General features: G+C 38.9%; 1 long non-coding RNA gene across 1 annotated transcript; it reads left to right on the forward strand.

Annotated features, from left to right (window-relative positions):
- The first annotated feature begins 2,382 nt into the window (after positions 1-2,382).
- On the forward strand, positions 2,383-2,987 carry LOC106568060 (uncharacterized). The gene is made up of 3 exons (XR_001320223.2): positions 2,383-2,493; positions 2,591-2,664; positions 2,817-2,987. It is a non-coding gene; the product is annotated as an uncharacterized lncRNA (long non-coding RNA).
- The last annotated feature ends 3,412 nt before the right edge of the window (positions 2,988-6,399 follow it).

Raw genomic sequence — 6,399 nt, forward strand, 5'->3', positions numbered from 1 at the left:
TCCTACCCTGCCTTTCTAAGGTCTTCGAAATCCAAGTTAATAAACAGATCACCGACCTTTTAGAATCCCACCATACCTTCTCCGCTATGCAATCTGGTTTCCAAGCTGGTTATGGGTGCACCTCAGCCACGCTCAAGGTCCTAAACTATATCATAATTGCCATCGACAAAAGACAATACTGTGCAGCCGTATCCATCGACCTGGCCAAGGCTTTCGACTCTGTCAATCACCGCATTCTTATCGGCAGACTCAACAGCCTTGGTTTCTCAAATGACTGCCTCGCCTGGTTCACCAACTACTTCTCAGATAGAGTTCAGTGTGTCAAATGGGAGGGCCTGTTGTCCGGACCTCTGCCAGTCTCTATGGGGGTGCCACAAGGTTCAATTCTCGGGCCGACTCTTTTCTTTGTATACATCAATGATGTCGCTCTTGCGGCTGGTGATTCTCTGATCCACCTCTACGCAGACGACACCATTCTGTATACTTCTGGCCCTTCTTTGGACACTGTTAACTAACCTCCAGACGAGCTTCAATGCCATGTAACTCTCCTTCTGTGACCTCCAACTGCTCTTAAATGCAAGTAAAACTAAATGCATGCTCTTCAACCGATCGCTGCCCGCATCTGCCCATCTGCCTAGCATCACTACTCTGGACGGTTCTGACTTAAAATATGTGGACAACTACAAATACCTAGGTGTCTGGTTAGACTGTAAACTATCCTTCCGAACTCATATTAAGCGTCTCCAATTCAAAATGAAATCTAGAATCAGCTTCCTATTTCGCAACAAAGCATCCTTCACTTATGCTGCCAAACATACCCTCGTAAAGCCGGCTATCCTACCAATCCTTGACTTCGGTGATGTCATCTATAAAATAGCCTCCAACACTCTACTCAGCAAATCGGATGCAGTCTATCACAGTGCCATCCGTTTTGTCACCAAAGCCCCATATACTACCCACCACTGCGACCTGTATGCTCTCGTTGCCTGACCCTCACTTCATATTCATCGCCAAACCCACTGGCTCCAGGTCATCTATAAGTCTTTGCTAGGTAAAGCCCCGCCTTATCTCAGCTCACTAGTCACCATAGCAGCACCCACCCGTAGCACGTGCTCCAGCAGGTATATTTCACTGGTCACCCCCAAAGCCAATTCCTCATTTGGCTGCCTTTCCTTCCAGTTCTCTGCTGCCAATGACTGGAATGAATTGCAAAAATCACTGAAGCTGGAGACTCATATCTCCCTCACTATCTTTAAGCATCAGCTATCAGAGCAGCTTACAGATCATTGCACCGTTGTTATTTATTTTATTTATATATTTTTTTCTCCTTTGCACCGCAGTATCTCTACTTGCACATTCATCTTCTGCACATCTCACTCCAGTGTTTATTTGCGAAATTGTAATTATTTCGCCACAACGGCCTATGTATTGCCTTACCTCCCTAATCTTACTTCATTTGCACACACTGTATATAGACTTTTGTATTGTGTTTTTGACTGTACTTTATTCCATGTGTAACTCTGTGTTGCTGTTTGTGTCACACTACTTTGCTTTATCTTGGCCAGGTCGCAGTTGTAAATGAGAACTTGTTCTCAACTGGCTTACCTGGTTGATTAAAGGTGAAAAAAATGAAATAAAAAATACTGTATGTGGGAATGTCTTATGTCCGTCCTACATGTAGTGTTGGTACATGGAATATTCCTCAACTGCATATATCATAAATTGCTATTGCAAATAGAAATATTATGTTCAACAACTGACATTTTCAGATATTATTTTGACAAACACACTTTGGTGCTTACAATTCATTCTCTATTGTCATAGATTTGGTGGGCACTGTCATCTGTGATCTTTGTGATATGACTTTCTTTAAGCACGTACTGATGAAACTGTCACTTAATATTTTTTTCTTAAAGTCTACAAACGCTCTAGATTTATTCACTCTGTGATAGGGTTGGATCCTATATGATACTTTTATTATTGTCCTGTAAATGGTTCAGCGCCTATAATTTAGGCTGTGTGTAGAATGGGGCATAAAGGAAGTTACCTCTACTAATAAATTACTACTAGATTATAGTGATAAGGAAAACAGCATACAAATTTGGCTCGTGCATCCATTTGCCTATAACTAATCATAATTCCATTATTTTTACATAAAAAAAGAGAATACTTCAAAATGAGAAGATCCTGCCATGGAAAAGACGACTGGGCGGACATAAAGTGGAAAGGAGGGGAAATAACTCACACCATGCAGCAGAACACCTTCGGATGTGGGGTCTTTATAATGCAGGTTTGATAGTTATATTTTCAGTAATGAAAGGTTAGCTGTTATGTGACAATTAGGTCAAAAACTTTATTTTATTTTTTGGTGTAGATGGCCAAGGAAGATGCACAGAACTTCCCCAACATCCCCTCCCAAATCGATATGGAACCTTCAAAAACACATGGAGCAACTGCGAAAAGAAATGGCTGAGGATATACTAAAAATGTCTGGTATGTAATGACATTTAATTCAAAGTACATGTAAATTCTTTATTTTTATGTAGTTGTGTGGGACAGCCATATGCTTAGTTCATGCCTATGATTTCAGAGTTCAACAAAGCCAACAACTGCTTCATGTGTGCCACTGATAAAGAACCTGGATGTGGCCCAAAGACTGACTGGGTTAGTAACTTTATTTAACATGTTTATAATCTTTTGACAACAGTGACAGCATGTAAGACAATTTATGATATAACACAATGGATGGCTAATTCGTCATTCATCAAACTGCATTGATATTTGATATTATTTATAACGTGTTACGCTTTGTTTAGATTGAATGTTTTGCATGCCAACGGTGGTTCCATGTGCTGTGCCTAGGAATGAAGACAAAAGAGTTCAACAGAGTAAAGAACACAAACTGGAAGTGCAGTCTTTGTTGTTGAAAATGTATGCTATACCCCATCCACACTGAAGAGGTTCTGAAATGTACATCAACCAGGGATAAAGAGAAAGTTAACACTGTGAAATATTTCATACTTAATTGAAGTAAAGTGTCTGTTAACATGTTGGAAAAGATTAAAGGTCTACAATTTCTGCTTAATTTGTCAATATTACATTTTTATTCATTGATTTACTGGCCACCATTACTGTGGTTACATGTTCAGTATATGTATTGACCAGCAAACCCACTGCAGCCTACCTCACTAGCTCACTCTCCATCCCTGCTTTGGACAATTACTAGCATGACTCTCGTACTTTGCCCTTTTCCTTTATGGTGATATTAAAACCTCTTGACGTTACCCTACGATAGGGGGCGCCACAGCGCATTTTGGAAAAAATTCGTGCCCATTTTCAACGGCCTACTAATCAGACTCAGAAGCTAGGATATGCATATAATTAATACCTGTGGATAGAAAACACCCTAAAGTTTCTAAAACTGTTTGAATGGTGTCTGTGAGTATAACAGAACTCATATGGCAGTCAAAACCCCGAGACCGATTGAACCAGGAAGTGGAATTCTGAATTGTGGACTCAACTTCAGGTCGTTGCCTATTATTCACACCGTGAGATATCGTTCATTGAGCACTTCCTATTGCTTTCACAAGATGTCGCCAGTCTTTACAAAGTGTTTTGAGCCTTCTACTGTCGAAACTCGGTGAATGAGACGCGTTGGAAATTGGTCACAGGGGGAGGGCCATCACCATTATGACGCCGGCGCCCCTCTCTACCCCCACCTTTGGAAACAGTTTGAAACACAATGCAATCATCCCCCTCGAATCTTATTGGCTCTCTTGTTGAAACAGGCCCTGAAGATTTATGTTATACAACGTTTGACATGTTTGAACGAACCTAAATGGGAAAAAAATGTTTTATTTCGAAACGACTGTGGCGCGCCCGGCAGAGTATTTGGATACACCATTCAGACACGCTAACAACAGCAAGCTAATGGAACATAAAGGATGGACTTTTTCGACCGAAAATACATCTGTTGTGGACCTGGGATTCCTGGAAGTGCTTTCTGATGAAGACAGCTAAAGGTAAGGGATTATTGACAATATTATACAACATTAGATGTGATATGCGATTGTTCCAAGATGGCGCCGAGCTGTATTTACTAGCTCATTTTCTGAGTATCGCATCCCCTTTTATCGCTAAGTGTGATTACCCAGTAAAGTTATTTTTAAATCTGGTATGACAGGTGCTTTCAAGAGATATTCATCTATAAATCTTAGAATGACAATATTACATTTTAAACATGTTTTCGAATAGTAATTCAGTAAATTGTAGCTCTGTTTCCCTGGATTGCATTTGACGGGAAAATAGTTAGTCAACGTCAGACGCCGATGTAAAATGCTGTTTTCATATATAAATATGAACTTTATTGAACAAAAGAATGCATGCATTGTGTAACATGATGTCCTAGGTGTGTCATCTGATGAAGTTTGTAAAAGGTTAGTACTGCATTTAGCTGTTTTTTGGTTTTTTGTGATGCATGTGGTTTGTCTGAAAATGGCTATGTTGCTGCTTTTACGATGGACTCCTCTAACATAATCTAATGATTTGCTTTTCCTGTAAAACCTTTTTGAAATCGGACGACGTGGGTCGATTCAGGAGAGGTGTATCTATAAAACGATATGAGACAGTCCTATATTTGAAAAAAATATATATATTACATTTCGTTATGCTAATGTCGCTAGGAGTTTTCCCTGGATTTTGATCCCGCTGACGGGACGAGACGCTGTTAAGGGTAGTCAGTGGACATTCTGAACCTTGTTTGAAGTCACCAGGTCACATGACCAAGGAGCTGTTGAAATTCTACATTTTGAATACTTCATTTAATCCCATGTGAGATGAAAATGGACAAACTAAAGGGTGTGCAATGTGAAGGGTACTGTCAGTGGACATTCTGAACCTTGTTTGAAGTCACCAGGTCACATGACCAAGGAGCTATTGATATTCTACATTTTAAAAAATTCATGTAAACCCATGTGAGATGAAAATGGACAAACTAAAGGGTGTGCAATATAGAAGGGCTCTGTCAGTGGACATTCTGAACCTTGTTTGAAGTTGCTAGGTCACATGACCAAGGAGCTATTGATATTCTACATTTTGAAAAAATTATTTTAAAATCTTGTGAGATGAAAATGGACAAACTAAATGGTGTGCAATATAGAAGGGTAGTCACTGAACATTCTGAAGCTTGTTTGAAGATGCTAGGTCACATGACCAAGGAGGTATTGAAATTCGAAATTTTGAAAAATTATTTTAAAATCTTGTGAGATGAAAATGGACAAACTAAATGGTGTGCAATATAGAAGGGTAGTCAGTGGACATTCTGAACCTTGTTTGAAGTCGCTAGGTCACATGACCAAGGAGCTATTGAAATTCTACATTTTGAAAAATTATGTAAAAATCTTGTGAGATGAAAATGGACAAACTAAATGGTGTGCAATATAGAAGGGTTGTCAGTGGACATTCTGAACCTTGTTTGAAGTCGCTAGGTCACATGACCAAGGAGCTATTGAAATTCTACATTTTGAAAAATTATTTTAAAAACTTGTGAGATGAAAATGGACAAACTAAAAGGTGTGCAATGTGTAGGCCTACTGAGTGGACATTCTGAACCTTGTTTGAAGTCAATAGGTCACATGACCAAGGAGCTATTGAAATTCTACATTTAAAAAAATTCATGTAAAACCATGTGAGATGAAAATTGACAAACTAAAGGGTGGGCAATATAGAAGGGTTGTCAGTGGACATTCTGAACCTTGTTTGAAGTTGCTAGGTCACATGACCAAGGAGGTATTGAAATACAACATTTTGAAAAATTATTTTAAAATCTTGTGAGATGAAAATGGACAAACTAAATGGTGTGCAATATAGAAGGGTAGTCACTGAACATTCTGAAGCTTGTTTGAAGTTGCTAGGTCACATGACCAAGGAGGTATTGAAATTCGAAATTTTGAAAAATAATTTTAAAATCTTGTGAGATGAAAATGGACAAACTAAAGGGTGTGCAATGTGTAGGACTACTGAGTGGACATTCTGAACCTTGTTTGAAGTTGCTAGGTCACATGACCAAGGAGCTATTGACATTCTACATTTTGAAAAATTCATGTAAAACCATGTGAGATGAAAATGGACAAACTAAATGGTGTGCAATATAGAAGGGTTGTCAGTGGACATTCTGAACCTTGTTTGAAGTCGCTAGGTCACATGACCAAGGAGCTATTGAAATTCTACATTTTGAAAAATTCATTTTAATCCCATATGAGATGAAAATGGACAAACTAAAGGGTGTGCAATGTGTATGACTACTGAGTGGACATTTTGAAGCTTGTTTGAAGTCACCAGGTCACATGACCAAGGAGCTATTCAAATTCTACATTTAAAAAAATTATTTTAAAACCATGT

This window comes from Salmo salar, chromosome ssa13, assembly GCF_905237065.1.
Source record: "Salmo salar chromosome ssa13, Ssal_v3.1, whole genome shotgun sequence".
Lineage (NCBI taxonomy): Eukaryota > Metazoa > Chordata > Actinopteri > Salmoniformes > Salmonidae > Salmo > Salmo salar.